The sequence below is a fragment of the Haematobia irritans genome, chromosome 1, assembly GCF_050003625.1.
Source record: "Haematobia irritans isolate KBUSLIRL chromosome 1, ASM5000362v1, whole genome shotgun sequence".
Taxonomy (NCBI): Eukaryota; Metazoa; Arthropoda; class Insecta; order Diptera; family Muscidae; genus Haematobia; species Haematobia irritans.
In genome coordinates, this window is record NC_134397.1 from 84,034,866 (window position 1) to 84,055,192 (window position 20,327).

A 20,327-nucleotide genomic window follows, 5' to 3' on the forward strand; every position below is an offset into this window, starting at 1 on the left:
TCACGTTGATCTTACCTCAAAAATTTTATCATTCATGCTATGATACAAAATTTTAAGTAAAATCACTTGATTATAAGGACATTATAACTTCATTCAAAAGTTTATTGACTTTTGGACAAGGAAAAAAAATTATTTTAGAGAAATGCGTCTTCCATGTTAAGTAAAATTTGCATTCTTATTCTAAGGACATGAAATCTTTGACTTCACGACAATATTTTTTTCAGTGTAGAAAACTAAAAAATTAAATATAAATAAGATCGTTTAATTGCATTTATTTGACGTTCATTACAAACATCTTTGTAGTAATACGGGATGAAATTGATCGAAAGTACTGTTGTTACTTTTACAACACATACTAGAGATATATTTTGACATTTGCCGTTTATGAAAACAATTACTAAAAAAACACGTTGTGTTTTCCCCAATGTACTTACGTACAAAAATACATATCGTACATTTTAAACGTTTACTCACACTACGCTAAGTACTAGCTATATTTGAAATTACCTACACAGTGTAATTTCAAAGTTACACATTTTATTCAAGTAATATTTTATTCGGAGCGGAGCGGTTTTTCATTTGGAAACCGCTCCGCTCCCGCTCCGCTCCGGACTTTAGAAATGCCGCTCCCGCTCCGCTCCCGCTCCGGCAAAAAAAGGGCTTGCTCCGCTCCGCTCCACGCTCCGCTCCGCTCCGCTCCGGATCCCTGCCCTGTACCGCAGTAGTGGTGAAGGGTATAATTAACCAATATCAAACGAAAACGATTAATTTGATTTGTGGCCCAAAATAAACATGCAATCCAAATTTCAGTCAAATCGAATTAATGTGGGGGCTTCTGTGCGCTCATGAATCGGTCGCTATATCAAATCCGGAAGAAGCCTTATTTTGCATATTTTTTAGGGATCCCAAATTCTGGCAAGTCGTATAAAAATTTCAGGCTGGCAAACAATTATAGGCCTTTTGACAAAAGCAGGCTAACTTAACCTAGCCTACGTGTTCAAGAAGTCAAATCGGAAGATCGGTTTATAAGTGATTACTATGTCACCAAATTGTCCGATGTGTCCAATCTTCGAGCTTGAAGTTTAGCGAAATACGTACTTATATAGATATATCATATAACAATAAAATAAAAAAATTAAATCGATGTTTCGAAATGTTTCAAATAAATTTTTATGGTGGGGGATGGCTCCGGAGGTCAAATCTGCGGATCGGCTTATATGGGCAATATATATAATTATTGACCGATATGGATAAATTTTTGCGAATCGGATGAAAATTGCTCCTCCAAGAGGCTCCGGAGGTCAAATCTGGGGATCGGTTTATATGGGGGCTATACGTAAACGTGGTGCCATAACTTTGTTAATATACCCTATGGTGGAGAGTATAAAAATGATTGAAGAACAAACCAACAATAACAAAATATTCTTTTTTATTTCATAAGATAAAAAGTCTTCTTAAAAACCTTTCCAACGATACCCAATAAACACAAACGTTTGAAAAATGCTAAATTTCAACAAATTTTCAAACATTTTTTCAAAGGATTAGGGTAATATTCAAGTTGAGAAATTGTTGAGAAAATCGCGTTCTCAACAAAAAACAGACATTACCCTCAACAGTGAAATTCAACACATTAGCAATAATATCTCAAGTGTTATCCTCAAATTGAAATGCATCGCTACTCAATAATTTGTCAAACAATTTTCGATGCGAGTCAAATTCAAAATTAACATCGTTGCAAATACTTTTCAACCTAAATTTGTATGAATGATATCCCCACTTCAAATTGAAAGTCAAAGCCAAAATTCTATGAATTTTGTATAATTTATTCATTTTCATCAAAATAAAATATATAATAATACACTACACTACATAATACACTACAATACCAATTGATAAATAATAATCTTATTAAACATATCAACAAATAAGAACAAAAAAACAAAACAAACAACAAAACTTTAAATATCTTAAACATTATTAGTAAACACTTTTACTTTTGCATTGATAATTCGATTTCCTTCTTTTTGGTTCCTTCCTTTTATTAACATGCGGGTAATTTGAAATTAGGAACGTACTGGACCGTGTGTTAGAATTGATTTCCAGCAGAAGGAATTCACAAAATATCCATTTTAAACTGATAATAGCATATGAATTAAACTGACGATGTGATGCACATTTTCATCCAGAAGTTGTTGATTTCAACAATTTGTTGTTTAACAATTTTAATTGGTTGCACTTGTAATGTTTCTGGAAACTTTTTCTTGTCGATAAGGCACTCATTTTTCATTGGTCAGCTTCTTATTGTTTGCAAGAATGTAGCATCCAAAGATTTTAGTTTTCTGCAAAGAGATTTAAATTTAGTGACTTCTTTAACGTGTTGATTTAATTTTTCATATTGACGTACCAATTATTATAAACTATTTGAAGCAGTTCCAGTTAATTGTTCACAATTTTTTCATTGGTCAGCTTTTTAATGTTTTATAAACTATTTGGTTATTTGTCTAAAATTTTCCATTTTTTATTTCTTGCAATTGACCACGAACTTCGTTGCACAAATAAGTATTGAAAACCACATGGTTTTTTCGTTGCATTTTAGGGTAGTGTTTTGTCAAAGTTTTCTCATATTATATTCAACGCCTTTTCAAAGATTTCGTCAACATTTTGGCAAATTGTAAGTAATTCGCAAACAATTTGAAGATGTATTGAAGGTGAGCTATTTCAAGTCAAGTTGAATTTATGTTGAAAATTATATTTACCCTCAAACTGAAAAGTTGTTGCATTTGAAAAACGTTCATCATGTGTTTATTGGGTATATTAAAAATGCGCCAGATAACGCACAGTGGTTCCAAATCACTTTTTTTGGAAATAATTCTGAAACTTTTGAACGGATAAAGATACCAACATAATTTTTTCTTTGTGTGAAAGCTGAGGTGTTTTGCTCTAAGTTTGCAAATTTGTGTCGACGGGCTGACCTCCCTGCCAATATTTTTTGAATTTGGGGGCGCTTTTGAGAATCACCACTACGTCGAAAACAGTCGTATACGATATCCAAAACTCCTCGGAAAAGCGCCGTCACTATTGAGAAGTTGTACCACGCCAAGTTACTGCAAAAAAGTATCGCATGAGTGCAATTATTAGGTGCCCTTCTGGATACATTTAGAAGGACGCCAATAAGAGCCCCTTCAAACAATCAGACAAAGTGCATTTTAAGATAGTTGTAAAAGAATCATTGTTGTCAAGTAAAACACGATTGTTTAGATGTTTATTAATTTTATTAAACATTTATAATTTCCCATAAATATAACATTTATACGACTATCACATCACATTTAACATATTTTTATACATTAATATAAGATTGATGTTGAGTTACAAGTTACATGTTGTAGCGTCTATCAGCCAGTGCTTTTATTCCCAATGGAGGCAGCAAAATATTTGAAAAACTATCACTTTATTCCATTTGGAAAGTCAAAAATTGTTCACCAATATGCCTTTCACAATTTTAAGCGAAATAACTATGTTTTCAGCACTTCATTATCGTTTTTATTTAAATAAATTATAAGAAGCTAGTCGTGCTTGGTGTTTCACAAAATATAAAATGGCTCCTGTAACAATAGTGATGGCAAAATACTTTCATGCGAATAGTGATGGCAAAATACTATCACAGTTGGCGATTGTTGCAGTGTCACTTACGAGTCTGTGGTAGCGATGAGGATGAAATGGAACTTTGAAATGCTGGCAGGGCTGTAGGCGTTGAAAGTTGATCCCCTCGGTGGTATGAAATTTTGTTTTAGCTGTCAACTCCGCAATTTTGAACCGATTTCGACTATTTGTTGGGTAGAACTTGTAAAGCTCAACAAAAAAGTCCGCGCACGTATGCAATTATCTTTTACCGTTCGCAAGATATGGGCCCCACAAAATTTTGACAAAGTGGGATCAGATTTTGAACCTAGAAGTTTTTTAATGGATTCGTAATTTTTTTTTTCTTAACTGCATTCCCTACAAAATTCTACGAATTCTAGAAGAAAAAAATATGTAGCCATGTGCTTTAGATTAAAAGTTGTAAAGTCCACACAAAGTAGAATTTCAAAAAAATATCGAATGTTGACCATTTTTTTTTGGAAAAAGGCACGTACAGTATTTTATAGATTTCTCCCAATCTTTTTTTACTTATTTCTTATAGAACACCAAATAGGGATGCGTTTTAAGCTTTTATCGACCATTTTGGTCAAGTAGTATAAGAGTACTTCTCCCAAAATCGGCTATTTTTCAAAAACAAAAATTTTGTTTTCAAAAATTCTCATTTAGCAAAGCACCGATTGCTAAGCCGATCCGTTTTCCAAAAAGCCCTATATGTCCACTAACTAACTGTAAAAGGTTTCAACATCCTACCAATAAATAGCTGTGAAATAAAAAATTACAAAAAAATTACAGAAGAAAAATTACGAATCCACTAAAAAACGGAACTTCTAGGTTCAAAATATTGATCCCACTTTGTCAAAATTTTGAAAAAAAAAGAATAATTGTGGGGCTTTTTACAAGTTCTAACCAGCAAAGAAATCGGTTCAAAATTGCGGAGTTGACAGCTAAAACAAAATGTCATACCCCCGAGGTGACCAACTTTCAACGCCTGCAGATCAGCTTTTTCAAGACAGATGGACAGACTCCCCATTAAAAAAGACATTAACATTTGTAGTTGTTATAGCAGTAAAAATGTTAGCTGTTTCAACTAACGCAGTTTGCTGCTTCAGCAGCTATGTTTAGCAAACACGTTTACTAATTCAACAGCATTTGTTTGCTATTTAAGCTGTAAAAATGTTTGCTGTTTCAACTAACAAATGTTTGCTGAAACAACTACATGCTACTGCTGTCCCTTTTTCAGCAAACAAAATGTGCTGTTTTAGCAAACATTTTTGCTATTATGAGTAACAAAATTTTTTGGGTGTAGCTAGACAATTTTCCTGGGAGACAATTATGGTTTTCTTTTATAAAAATGAATTCATGAATTCAGACTCATATATAATTAGACAATTAGTTCATAATAAAGCAACTAAAAGTAGCTCTACGCTTTTCCCTGCAAAAAATTTGGGAGTTATTTTAAAAGCACAACTTTATATGCACTTCCAAAAATGTCTTCACAAAGAAATTTATTATTTTAACTACACAGGAAGTTTTATTAATTCAATTTTGTATGACTCGTTTTTTTCATATTTTAATGGGTAATTTTTTGTTAGAAAAAAAGTAAGAATTAAGAAAATAGTACAAATTATTCAAATTTTGCAAATACCCTGCCAGCATTTCAAAGTTCCATTTCATCCTCATCGCTTCCACAGACTCGTAAATGTCACCACAACCATCGCGAACTGTGATGGGGGAAGCATATCAAAAAGTACAAAATGTACATGAAAGTATTTTGCCATCACTACTGTTAGAAGAGCCATTTTATTTTTTGTGAAACGCCAAGCGCAACCAGCTTGTTATATTTTATTTAAATAAAAACGAAAATAAAGTTCTGAAAACATAGATATTACGCTTAAAATTGTGAAAGGTATATGGTGAACAATTTTTGACTTTCCAAATGGAATAAAGTGATAGTTTTTCAAATATTTTTCCAGACACGCTGCCTCCATTGGGAATAAAAGTACTGGCTGATAGACGCTACGACCATAGACCAAGGAAGGTATAGACAACGAAAGTGAATTCACAGCGCTGTAGTTTGTCTGCACACCGTAGAGGGCTCTTTTTCGTCTGCAATTGAGTGATTTTTTAATTTGGCTTTAATTTGTTTTCTTTCCTTTGTTCTTTTGATGAAACACCAAATATTGGAAAAACATGTAAAATTCTATACATCCACACCTTTTTTGTAATGCAAATTGACTGATTTGTACGGTAATTTTCGTTTTCCAAAAAGAAATTGAGTCACTTGACTGCGCAATTGAGTGGAATGACTGCGCACTGCAAATAAACAAAACCATGGTGAATTATCAAGGTATGTCTCTATATTTTCTTGGTCTATGCTACGACATTTAACTTACAACTTGTAACTCAACATCAATCTCTTATTAATGCATAAAAATGTGTTAAATGTGATGTGATAGTCGTATAAATGTTATATTTATGAGAATTTATAAATGTTTCATAAAATTAATAAACATCTAAACAATCGTGTTTTACTTGACCACAATGATTCTTTTACAACTATCTTTAAATGCACTTGGTCTGATTGTTTGAAGGGGCTCTTATTGGCGTCCTTCTAAATGTATCCAGAAGGGCTCCTAATAATTGCACTCATGCGATACTTTTTTGTAGTAACTTGGCGTGGTACAACTTCTCAATAGTGACGGCGCTTTTCCGAGGAGTTTTGGATATCGTATACGACTGTTTTCGACGTAGTGGGGATTCTCAGAAGCGCCCCCAAATTCAAAAAATGTTGGCAGGGTAAATCCATTCACATACAGAAAAAAATGCCTTCGAAACAGAAGGAAAAACTGTTAATTAATTTAGTTTAGCCATTTTATTTCCATTAGGTGTTTCTGTGTAAATTAATAAAATTTACTTGTTTCAGTAAAAAAAATCCTTAGTAGAATTCAGTTAGAAATAACTCATTAACCCCCATTTTCATGAAGCTCCGTTAGTGCTCCGTTAACTAACGAACTTTTAAACCATATTATAGCATAGACCAAGAAAATATAGAGACATACCTTGATAATTCACCATGGTTTTGTTTATTTGCAGCATAGACCAAGAAAATATAGAGACATACCTTGATAATTCACCATGGTTTTGTTTATTTGCAGTGCGCAGTCATTCCACCATAGACCAAGGAAGGTATAGACAACGAAAGTGAATTCACAGAGCTGTAGTTTGTCTGCACACCGTAGATGGCTCTTTTTCGTCTGCAATTGAGTGATTTGTAAATTTGGCTTTAATTTGTTTTCTTTCGTTTGTTCTTTTGATGAAACACCAAATATTGGAAAAACATGTCAAATTCTATACATCCACATCTTTTTTGTAATGCAAATTGACTGATTTGTACGGTAATTCTCGTTTTCCAAAAAGAAATTGAGTCACTTGACTGCGCATAAATTTCTGAATAAAAAAACTTGACATTTGTTTTCTCTTTATAAGAGCACAATGCTTAATCTTGGTATACTCAATTATCTTTGTTGAGACCAAAGATAATTGAGACTAACAAGATTAAGCCTTGTGCGCTTATAAAGAGAAAACAAATGTCAAGGCGTAGAGGGCTATGAGAAAAAAATTGTTTTACCATATTTGTCAATTTGTTCCAGGGCAGCTCTGACAGGAATAAATTAAAACAGCAATATTCAAATAAAACCATAATAAATATTCGCTTTAACATACACATACGTTTTATTTTAATTTTCTAGAATCGTTTTGGTATTGCTTTTATGGGTTTTAATTCAGAAATTTATGGAAAACAAAAATGTTATGATATTTTCCGACGCAAACGGCAGTACATTTGAGACACACGTCGACGCAAACTTAATGATATTTTGTTAGCAGAGTCCTCTGGTGCTTCAGTTTTGCAATGACTGAAAAGCTTTCACTCCAATAAACACAAGCATTGGAGAAATGCTTATATTCAATACGCTTTAAACATTTTTTCAAAGAATTACCTTAAAATTCAATTGGGAAATTGTTGAGAAAATCGCGTTCTCAACAAAAAACAGACATTACCCTCAACAGTAGAATTCAACACGTTAGCAACAATTTCTTAACATATTAGCAACAACTTTTCAAACTAAATTTCATTTTAATGCTTCAAACCTATTAGAAAATTTGTTGAAGGCAAGCACTTTGCAACAAAGATAATAAAAGAGGAAGATGGGAGATTGGCTTGCGTCATACCAAATGTTGCATTTACCAGATTAGTTTAATACATGTTTGTAACCTTTTAGTTGTTTTTAGTTTTTATTTTTTAAATGAAAAATTTAATTTTCTTAATGAAACAATGATAAATTTTAGGCAACAACAAAAAAAATTACATTTTCCCCTTTATGGAAATTTATTTCGTGCTATTAATTTCTTTTTATGTGCATTTTAATGCTATGTCAATACTTGTCGTATACGCGTTTGGTTCGAGTATTAAACTAATGTGGTAAATGGTTTGATGTGCTCAGTAGCCAATCTCCCATCTTCCTCTTTTATTATCTTTGCTTTGCAAGGCCATTTGAATTAATGTTTAATATCGGATTCACTATCAAATTGATATGGTGTTACATCATAGACCAAGGAAGGTATAGACATCTCAAGTGAATTCACCATGGTTTTGTTTATTTGCAGAGCGCAGTCATTCCACTCAATTGCGCAGTCAAGTGACTCAATATCTTTTTGGAAAACGAGAATTACCGTACAAATCAGCCAATTTGCATTACAAAAAAGGTGTGGATGGATAAAATTTTATAAGCTTTTACAATATTTTGTGTTTCATCAAGAGAACAAAGGAAAGAAAACAAAAATAAAGCCAAATTAAAAAATCACTCAATTGCAGACGAAAAAGAGCCCTCTACGGTGTGCAGACAAACTACAGCTCTGTGAATTCATTTGAGATGTCTTATATTTAATTGGTCTATGGTTACATGTGAAAAAGACCCAATAAACACAAGATGAGCGTTTTTCAAATGCAACAACTTTTCAGTTTGAGGGTAAATATAATTTTCAACATAAATTCAACTTGACTTGAAATAGCTCATCTTCAATACATCTTCAAATTGTTTGCGAATTACTTCCAATTTGCCTAAATGTTGACGAAATCTTTGAAAAGGTGTTGAAGATAATATGAGAAAACTTTGACAAAACACTACCCTAAAATGCAACGAAAAAAACATGTGGTTATTTGTGCAACGAAGTTCGTGGTCAATTGCAAGAAATAAAAAAAAATGAAAAATTTTAGACAAATAACCAAATAGTTTATAAAAATAGGTAAGTGAAAATAATAAATGAAATAAAACTTTAAGGAAGTCACTAAATGTATATCTCTTTGCAGAAAACTAAAATTATGGATTCTACGTTTTTGAAAACATTAAAAAGCTGACCGATGAAAAAATGGTGGACAATTAACTGGAACTGCTTCAAATAGTTTATAATAATTGGTACGTCAATATGAAAAATTAAATCAACACTTTAGAGAAGTCACTTTGCAGAAAACTAAAATCTTTGGATGCTACATTCTTGCAAACATTAAGAAGCTGACCAATGAAAAATGAGTGGCTTATCGACAAGAAAAAGTTTCCAGAAACATTACAAGTGCAACCAATTAAAATTTTTAAAAACAATAAATTGTTGAAATCAACAACTTCTGGATGAAAATGTGCATCACATCGTCAGTTTAATTCATATGCTATTATCAGTTTAAAATGGATATTTTGTGAATTCCTTCTGCTGGAAACCAATTCTAATTTCAAATTGCCCGCATGTTAATAAATTTTAATGCTGTATGACACCAAAAGGAAGGAAATCGAGTTATCAATGCAAAAGTGTTTACTAATAATGTTTAAGATATTTAAAGTTTTGTTGTTTATTATTTATCAATTGGTATTGTAGTGTATTATGTAGTGTAATGTATTATTATATATTTTATTTTGATAAAAATGAATAAATTATACAAAATTCATAGAATTTGTTATAATTTATTCATTTTTATATCCCCACTTTCAATTTGAAGTGGGGATATCATTCATACAAATTTAGGTTGAAAATTATTTGCAACGATATTAATTTTGAATTTGACTCGCATCGAAAATTGTTTGACAAATTATTGAGTAGCGATGCATTTCAATTTGAGGATAACACTTGAGATACTATTGCTAATGTGTTGAATTTCACTGTTGAGGGTAATGTCTGTTTTTTGTTGAGAACGCGATATCTCAACTTGAATATTACCCTAATCCTTTGAAAAATTGTTGAAATTTAGCATTTTTCAAACATTTGTGTTTATTGGGTACTCATCCTTGTGTTTGTTGGGACGGCTCAAAAGATTTTGTCTTTACGCTAATGATTTTGGTATTGATTCCGAGCTTCACTCAAAAAAAAGTGAACTCTCTATTTCATTAAAGCCATTTTAACAGTAGTTAAATTAACTAAAAAAACAGGACAAAATTATACACAAATTAAGAATTAAGATTTACTAAATTCGTATTTCTCACAACATAGTTCATTATTTATTTTTATTTATTTAAATTTGTAAATTTTACTACAAATGCGTCCATCATGAACTTCCTATGTCACTAAAGACATTCTTGCAATTTTGAACTCCAATTGTTTCCTTCAAACTACAAAATTTTCTTTAACAAATGAAAAAAATAATTATGTCTAATAAATTTTCTTGAATTTGTCGACAAATATTTACTTATTTTTGTAATATTTGCGTGATGCCAGCGTTTGTAATATTGTTTAGTTAAAACTTTCTAAAAGTTTTAAAAATTTTCTAAAATGAACCAAAAGTTTTCTTCCTGATTTGTTCACTGTTTTTTCAAAAGCAGAGAATTGAAGTGAGGACACATTTATGTCACAATTCTCTTTTACTACATGTGAAAATTATTTTATGTTTCAAGTAAAAAACAACTTTAAAATAATGTGTTAAAAAATCTCCTATTTTTAAACGCTTTTAGTTTTACAGTCAAACTGCAAAACGTCAACAATATTAAAGATGATTTCATTAATTTTGAAGATTTTTTTCAGAAATATTAAAGCCATTTTGACTTTAGTAAAACGAAATTTTCTTTCATGTTAGGATACTTAACTATAAGGACTTCATTGAAAAGTTTATAGACTTTTGGACAAGGAAAAAACTTTATTTCAGAGAAATACGTCCTATGCTAATCAAAATTCGCATTCGTATTTTAAGCACATGAAATCTTTGGCTTCACAACAGTGCACATATACTAGGGCTGTTTTCTTTTAGCACTGGATACCCTAAGCCGTGAAGGGTTAGGGTTGTCCAGAACATCTCCAAATATATGCAACACTGTCATATATCCCTGCCAACATTTTTTGAATTTGGGGACTCTTTTGAGAATCCCCACTACGTCGAAAACAATCATATACGACATCAAAAACTCGTCGGAAAAGCACCGTCACTATTGAGAAGTTGTACCACGCCAAGTTACTACAAAAATGTTTCGCATGAGTGCAATTATTAGGTGCCTTTATAGATCAATTTAGAACGACGCCAATAAGGGACCCTCCAAACAATCAGAAAAAGTGCATTTTAAGATAGTTGTAAAAGAATCATTGTGGTCGAGTAAAACACGTTTGTTTAGATATTTATTAATTTGATTAAACATTTACAAATTCTTAAAAATATAACATTTATACCACTATCACATTACATTTAACATAATTTTTGGCATTAATGATGATGTTGAGTTACAAGTAGCGAGTTACATGTTGCTGCGTCTATCAACCAGTGTTTTTATTCCATGGAGGCAGCGTGTCTGTAAAATATCTGAAAAACAATCACTTTATTCCATTTGGAAAATCACCAAATTGTTCACCAATATACCTTTCACAATTTTAAGCGTATAATCTATGTTTTCAGAACTTTATTTTCGTTTTTATTTAATTAAAATATAACAAGCTGGTTGCGCTTGGCGTTTCACAAAAAAATGGCTTTTTTAACAGTAGGGATGGCAAATTACTTGCATGTACTTTTTGGTGCACCTTTTCATGATGGTTGAAGTGACATTTACGAGTCTGTGGTAACGATGAGGTTGAAATGGAGCTTTGAAATGCTGGCAGGGATGCTTATTTAAATTAGTTTCCGTTAATTTAAAATTTCAAATTGTAACGATACAATTTCGCTATCACTTGTTGGAATCATCTATTAATTTTCTAGTATTTTCCTGAATTTCTTTTATGTTCTTTTGTTTGCTTATCGAAATGTTAGTTCTTACTCTCTCATAGAATAGCAACCCCTTTGCTTTGTTATTCTGCATTCTCATTTCATCTCATTGTCTATTGTCATTGTTGTTGTAGTAATGCGAGCATATATCTATGTGAGTGTGTATGTGTTTGGTAGCCACCAGACGAACAACTTAATGGTCGTAGATCCTTCTAGCATTGCCAAAGAATGTTCTGGCGTTGCCAGAATATTGTAGTGCTACCAGAATGTTCTCGTATTGCCACACCGTCATATAAAGGGTGATTCTTTTGAGGTTAGGATTTTCATGCATTAGTATTTGACAGATCACGTGGGATTTCAGACATGGTGTCAAAGAGAAAGATGCTCAGTATGCTTTGACATTTCATCATGAATAGACTTACTAACGAGCAACGCTTGCAAATCATTGAATTTTATTACCAAAATCAGTGGCAGAAAATCCGCTTTTTTATCGACAAATTTTGTTCAGCGATGAGGCTCATTTCTGGTTGAATGGCTACGTAAATAAGCAAAATTGCCGCATTTGGAGTGAAGAGCAACCAGAAGCCGTTCAAGAACTGCCCATGCATCCCGAAAAAGCACTGTTTGGTGTGGTTTGTACGCTGGTGGAATCATTGGACCGTATTTTTTCAAAGATGCTGTTGGACGCAACGTTACGGTGAATGGCGATCGCTATCGTTCGATGCTAACAAACTTTTTGTTGCCAAAAATGGAAGAACTGAACTTGGTTGACATGTGGTTTCAACAAGATGGCGCTACATGCCACACAGCTCGCGATTCTATGGCCATTTTGAGGGAAAACTTCGGAGAACAATTCATCTCAAGAAATGGACCGGTAAGTTGGCCACCAAGATCATGCGATTTGACGCCTTTAGACTATTTTTTGTGGGGCTACGTCAAGTCTAAAGTCTACAGAAATAAGCCAGCAACTATTCCAGCTTTGGAAGACAACATTTCCGAAGAAATTCGGGCTATTCCGGCCGAAATGCTCGAAAAAGTTGCCCAAAATTGGACTTTCCGAATGGACCACCTAAGACGCAGCCGCGGTCAACATTTAAATGAAATTATCTTCAAAAAGTAAATGTCATGGACCAATCTAACGTTTCAAATAAAGAACCGATGAGATTTTGCAAGTTTTATGCGTTTTTTTAAAAAAAAAAGTTATCAAGCTCTTAACAAATCACCCTTTATAAAAGCGCTCGCATGCTGCTAACGAGTCAGTCTTAATTAAAGCGTCAAACGAATAACTTCAGTGTGAACGAATTGTAAAGTGTGAAGTCATAGTAAATAAATTGTAGATTGTCGTTATTTAAAAGAACTGTTTTAATTGTCGGGTAATTAAAAACGCCTAAATATAAAAACGTAACAATTGGTGTCAGAAGTGGGATAACGGAAAAAAATCTACAATGAAGTTTAATGAGCTTCGTGTGGAAGACTTAAAAAATGAATTGAGCAAACTGGAGCTGCCGACAACAGGAAACAAGGCTCAATTACAAAAGCGACTACTGGAAGAGTTCGAGCGGCGCAGTATTGATATCGAAACACATGAGTTCGACTATAAGGTAGATCTTGACGAATCAGTAGTAGCCAGCGCCTTGGAAACTCCATCTGTAGCTTCTAATGTTGTTGATTACACATCGATGGTCAATATTTTGAGCTAAATGATGGAAGAAAATTCTCTAAAAATGCAAGAGAATTCTAGAAAAATGATAGAAGCTAATTCTAGAAAATTGGAAGAAAAATTCGACGAAAATTCAAAAAAGATGGACGAAAATTCTAGAATTCTAAATGAGAATCTTCAACAAATTGCGGAAGGCATGGGAAAACGTGTGGACCATATCGAAAGCCAAATTGGGGAGCTGGATAAGAAGATTATTTCTGTGGATGAGAAAATTATGGTTCATGATGAGAAGTTTCTACACATTGAAAGAAAAATGTCAGAGCTGGAAATTAAAGGTGGACCAGTGCGCGTCATCGAGGGCTCAAAAACCAAACCTCCTGTTTTCGATGGCTCAACTTCATTTGATGTATTCAAATTCCAATTTGAAATGGTTGCTTCTAGAAATTTATGGAACGACAATGACAAAGCAATTGAACTTCTATTGGCATTAAAGGGCAACGCCGCTGATGTGATACAAAGCATTCCCGCTGCCTCTAGAAATAATTATAATGAAGTAATAGCGGCACTTCAACGTAAGTACGGCGGAGAACATAAGCAAGACATCTTCAGAATGGAATTAAGAGGAAGAGTCCAGAAGTCAAATGAGACTCTACAAGACTTTGCAACAGAGGTTGAGCGGTTGGTGCTTTTGGCATACCCAGGAGAGAGTCACCCACTTGTGGACCGCATCAAAATTGAGACCTTTGTGAATGGCATTCGAGACCCAGACATAAAATGTGCAACATATGCGCATTAGCGTAGCTAGACAATTTTCCTAGGGGGGGCTATAGCCCCCCTAGCTAAAAATGTATAGACTGAACTTATAGGTTCAATTAATGTTTTATTTCATAAAATTGAATAAAAAATTAGACATCAAAATAACTTGACAATTAATTTATAATAAAGCAACTAAAAGTAGTTCCACACTTTACCCAGCAAACAAATTGTGAGTTGTTCTAAAGGTACAACTTTAAAAGTACTTCCAAAAATATCCTCAATTATTTTAACTACGCAGGAAGTTTTTTTACTTTCATATTTTAATGTGTAATTTTTTGTTTTCTTTTTTTCAAATAGTTTAAAAAAAGAGTAAGAATAAATAAATTGGCACAAAACTGATAAATCCATTATATCGAGAAAAAACGTTTCAAACAAGCTTCAGAATGCATTAAAAATCATAAAAACAATATAAAAATTATTTATTTGGAAAAATATCACAAAAAGTTTTAATTCACATTCAAAACACTGAATTCGGATCTCACCTTAAGAAGTGATGCAAATGCATTGCAACGGCTGATGAAACGGTGGACATGTGTCCTATGACAAGCTCATATTACATTCATTGCTTTTCCGCCAATTTTGCACCACTTCTAGACCCAAAAAGAACATTTTCACTACTTTTTTCGAGACGCTTTTTCACCGCATTATTAAGATATTAATTTATGAAAGAATAGTTTTAATATCAATTACTATTTTTTTAATTAATTGACTAAACTAAATCATAAGTTCAACCACAGCTTTATTTCATAAATATCTGACTTCAAACATTGCCATCGGCAACTGCTACCACAACCCAAGTAATTCGATTGTTCATGAAAGTCTTTAGCGGAACTTTTTGCGATTCTATATACACGTTTAATTTTTATAAAAATTAAAAAAAAACTATTGACATTTATTGAAAAATGGAAAATCATAAATAGAGTTTCAAATTCTGGGGGGGGCTAAAATTTTTCTGGGGGGGGTCTAAGCCCCCTCCCCAGAGGCCTTCCTACGCTTATGCATATGCGTCACAAAAAGCTACATTTGTGGAAACTGTAACATTTGCCCTTGCACAAGAGACAGCGAGAGTACTAGCACGTCCTCAAGTTCACAAAGTACGTAAGGTGGAGACTGAGAATGACGAATCAAATTCCGTGATTGATTCAGTGAAAGAAGCCGTTAAGCAGGCAATGCAAGAAATGAAGCAGGAAACAACAAAATCCAGAATGAACTGCTATAACTGTGATAAGCCTGGACATCTAGCTCGAGAATGCAAAGCACGACGCAAACGGTCAATGTCCACATCACCATCTCCATTAAACAATAGCCATAAGAAGGTGACCCCACAGTCAAGTGAGTCACCTTTAAACTAAATCGAGCTAATTCAGCGGGGCAAGAGCTGGCTCCCACAGATGATGGCCCCACCATTTCCATAGCAATAGTTCAACGGAAAAATAACAATTTAACTATTGCGGGTGTTATTAATGGCGACAAGCGTACTTTGACGTTGGATACTGGTGCATCAAAGTCTATCATTAGATATGATTTAGTAAAAGGAAAAGTTACACCACTGATTGGAGTCAAGCTACGCACGGCTACAGGGGAACCCGCAACCGTATATGGAAAGGTCACCGTAAAATTAACTATTGCTAACAAATCCGTTACTTATGATTTCATTGTGGCCGATATAGTAGATGAAGTTATAATTGGAGCGGATTTCATGATTGCTTTTGGTCTCAATTTGGATACGAAGCGTCGTGTAATGACATGGTGCGATGCCGAAATAACGGTAAACGTGGGATACGACGAGAATACACCTGTCAGACGTTTGACAACGAGCCAGTCAGAGTCTATACCACCGAATGCCGAAGCAATTATATGGGTTTCTATGGATGGAGATTGTGAAGTCGGCCAATTGTGGGTTGTTGAACCAGCAGAAAACAAAAGCAACAACATCTTGATAGCAAATGCCCTGGTAACAACGAACGAAGAGAGACTAATACCAGTTCGTGTCTTGAACTTGTCTGACAATCATGAGCAAATCGTAAAATTTTCTGATATTGGAAAATGTACACCAGCCGAGGCAATAGTCAATTTGGAAGGCAACTCATCAAAGACACATGGAGCAGTGAGAAAACATCTAGAAGGGTATTTCGAGGCTTGGACACGTCATCTATCGCCGTCAGAGAGAAATAAAGCCAAGCAATTGTTGTGGAAAAACGCCTCTGCTTTTGCTTCTGAAAAGGGAAATCAAGGAAGAACATCTGTAGTGAAACATGAAATTAAAACCGCAGAAGAAAGGCCCATAAAACAGGCACCACGAAGTGTTCCCCTGGCAAAAAGAGACGAAGTTCAAAAGCTCATAAAGGAAATGGCGGAGAGTGGAGTGATCGAGCCATCATCAAGTCCTTGGTGTTCCCCAGTTGTGCTGGTCAAAAAGAAAGATGGAAGTACCCGATTCTGCGTGGACTACAGAAAACTGAATGATGTCACCAAAAAGGACAGTTATCCGCTTCCACGCATTGATGACATGTTGGACACACTAGCAGGAACTACATGGTTTTCTACGCTTGATTTGCAGAGTGGATATTGGCAAGTAGAGATCGCCGAGAAAGACAAGGAAAAGACGGCTTTTGGCGTTAATGGCGGTCTCTGGCAATTCAATGTAATGCCGTTCGGGCTCTGCAACGCTCCGGCTACCTTCGAAAGATTGATGGAGCGGGTACTGAAGGGGTTGAACTGGAAGTCGTGCTTGATATACTTGGACGACATCATAGTGATGGGCAAAACGTTTGACGAGCACCTTAAGAACTTGAAAGACGTTATGCAGCAATTGTCAGCCGCTGGTCTACGCCTTAACGCAAAGAAATGCTCCCTTTTCCAGCGGGAAGTTAAATACCTGGGTCATCATGTGACTGCAGAGGGCATATCCACCGATGAAGACAAAATCCAAGCTGTCAGGGATTGGCCACGACCTGGAAATCTCCACGAATTAAGAAGTTTCCTTGGGTTATGTACATATTACCGACGATTCGTCCCAAACTTCGCCAGCATCGCCGCTAGTCTCCATAAATTGACGCAAAAAGGTCAGAAGTTCCAGTGGAGCGACGAACAGGAGGATTCATTCCAACATTTAAAAGAACTTTTATGTTCAGCTCCTGTTCTAGCGTATCCTATTCCGGGCGAAAAATTTGTTTTGGATACAGATGCTAGCGCGCATGGTATTGGAGGTGTGCTATCCCAACAGATAGACGGCAAGGAGAAGGTCATCGGATATTTCAGCCGAACGTTGTCCAAGCCCGAAAAGAACTACTGTGTAACGCGACGAGAGCTGCTAGCCGTCATAGAGAGTGTAAAACATTATCATAAATATTTGTATGGACAATACTTCTTGCTCAGGACTGATCACTCAGCTCTACGATGGTTGCTCCAATTCAAGAATCCGGAAACTCAACTGGCACGTTGGATCGAGAGGCTCCAAAGCTATGATTTCAGTATCGAGCATAGAAAAGGTGGAAAACACGGTAACGCTGACGCCTTGTCACGTCGACCTTGCAGTATAGAATGCAAGCACTGCTCGAAAACTGAACACAAGGAGGAGATTGTTGATATTCGGCTTTTACACATCGAATCTGGAGTGGACTGGCCAACAGAACAGCGTAAAGATCCCATTTTGTACAAAATTATTTCGGCAAAGGAAGAGAACAAGAAGCCCAGTAAGAAAGACATCGCAGCCGAAAGTCCACTTTTGAAATCATACTGGGCTCAATGGGATAGTTTAGTTCTAGTCAATGGATCCCTGCAACGTAAATGGGAAAGCGAAGATGGCAAGAGCAGCCGAAATTTGATAATCGTTCCGGATTCCAAAATAAGAGACGTTTTGGCGGAGTTCCATAATGGTCCCAGTGGAGGTCATCTGGGAATAACCAAAACCGCCGAGAAAGTGAAGCAACGATTCTACTGGGTTGGATGCCAAAAATCAATTGCTGAATGGGTAGCCAATTGCGAGAAGTGCATGAAGGCGAAAGGTCCAACAAGGAAAAGTCGAAGTCCTATGCAAGAGTATAGACCTGGAGCCCCGTTTGAAAGAATAGCAATGGACGTGGCAGGCCCTTTCCCAGTAAGTGATTCTGGAAACCGTTATGTCCTTGTGGTCATGGATTACTTCAGCAAATGGCCGGAGGTGTATGCAATTCCAAACCAAGAGGCAAAAACGATTGTGGATGTGGTCAACAAAAACTGGATATGTCGCTACGGTGTGCCGTCCGAGATTCACTCAGACCAGGGAAGAAATTTTGAATCGGCCATATTCTAAGAGATGTGTGAATCCCATGGTATCAAGAAAACGAGGACTACGCCATTACATCCACAATCCGATGGCATGGTAGAAAGGTTTAATCGCACCCTGGAGGAACATCTTCGAAAAGTGGTGGACAACGGCCAGAGGGACTTGGACGAGCATATACCAAAGTTTTTGCTGTCCTATAGATCTGCCATTCATGATTCCACCTCTCGAACAACGGCCAATGTTCTATTCGGAACTGAGTTAAAGTTGCCTGGAGATCTGATATTCGGCGCTAAACCTTATGAGCTCGCAATGGAAGAAAACAGAAACGACATCCCAAACACTTTCGGAGAAGTTCACGAATCAGTGCGCAACAAAATAAAAATGGTCAGCAACAGAATGAAGGCGAGATACGATCGTGCTGTAAATACTGAGGGCTTCCAAGAAGAAGAATTGGTTCTGCTATTTAACCCGCAACGAAAGAAAGGACTGTGTCCCAAACTGCAAACACAGTGGGAAGGCCCATACAAAGTCATCAAGAAGATCAATGATGTTGTATACCGGATTCAGAAGGACGACAGCCCTAGATCAAAGATGAAAGTTGTACATCTGGAACGATTGGCTCCTTACGGAACAGGTTCTGTGCCTGTTCGGGACGAACAGGCTTAAGCGGGAGGCAGTGTTACGAATTTGATAATTATAGATATATGCTTATTTAAATTAGTTTCCGTTAATTTAAAATTTCAAATTGTAACGATACAATTTCGCTATCACTTGTTGGAATCATCTATTCATTTTCTAGTATTTTCCTGAATTTCTTTTATGTTCTTTTGTTTGCTTATCGAAATGTTAGTTCTTACTCTCTCATAGAATAGCAACCCCTTTGCTTTGTTATTCTGCATTCTCATTTCATCTCATTGTCTATTGTCATTGTTGTTGTAGTAATGCGAGCATATATCTATGTGAGTGTGTATGTGTTTGGTAGCCACCAGACGAACAACTTAATGGTCGTAGATCCTTCTAGCATTGTCAAAGAATGTTCTGGCGTTGCCAGAATATTGTAGTGCTACCAGAATGTTCTCGTATTGCCACACCGTCATATATAAAAGCGCTCGCATGCTGCTAACGAGTCAGTCTTAATTAAAGCGTCAAACGAATAACTTCAGTGTGAACGAATTGTAAAGTGTGAAGTCATAGTAAATAAATTGTAGATTGTCGTTATTTAAAAGAACTGTGTTTTAATTGTCGGGTAATTAAAAACGCCTAAATATAAAAACGTAACAATATGTATGCTTCACAAAATTATTTTATTTATTCATAGAAGCACAAAATAATCCGCAATTTTGGATTTTTCAGACGATGAAAATTCATAAATTACTTTTGCAATAGATTTTTGTGCGAATATCAGCATTTTTTTTTTTCTAAATACGTTAAATCTTTTGCATGCGGTCGTAGTTCCTCAAATTTGGAGCTTGGCTCTGCACTCTTAAATAGTAAACAAAAGATAATTGGCCAAAAATGTAAGAACGATTTTTATAATATTTTACAATTCAGGGGGCTAGTCACGGCATTCGATATCGAATTCATAATCGTATCGAAAAAATTGTCGATACGATTAAAAGTGTGGATCACGGAATTCGATCGAAATTTGCATGGCTGAATAAGGAGGTTGAATCACGATAACAAAAACAACAAATTTCAATATGTTGTTTACAACTTTA

At 35.1% G+C, this 20,327-nt stretch overlaps 3 long non-coding RNA genes across 3 annotated transcripts in view; 1 reads left to right on the forward strand and 2 right to left on the reverse strand.

Annotated features, from left to right (window-relative positions):
* Positions 1–1,802: 1,802 nt before the first annotated feature.
* On the reverse strand, positions 1,803–2,804 carry LOC142239643 (uncharacterized). The gene is made up of 2 exons (XR_012723088.1): positions 2,405–2,804; positions 1,803–2,339 (listed from the first exon to the last, which is right to left on the reverse strand). It is a non-coding gene; the product is annotated as an uncharacterized LOC142239643 (long non-coding RNA).
* Positions 2,805–9,028: 6,224 nt separating this feature from the next.
* Positions 9,029–20,327, forward strand: part of LOC142239652 (uncharacterized) — a 33,602-nt gene continuing 22,303 nt past the window's right edge. Inside the window, exon 1 of the long non-coding RNA XR_012723090.1 lies at positions 9,029–9,116. This is a non-coding gene — a long non-coding RNA (uncharacterized LOC142239652). The remainder of the gene's footprint in view (positions 9,117–20,327) is intronic.
* Positions 11,257–11,668, reverse strand: LOC142221310 (uncharacterized). The gene is made up of 2 exons (XR_012717984.1): positions 11,528–11,668; positions 11,257–11,470 (listed from the first exon to the last, which is right to left on the reverse strand). It is a non-coding gene; the product is annotated as an uncharacterized LOC142221310 (long non-coding RNA).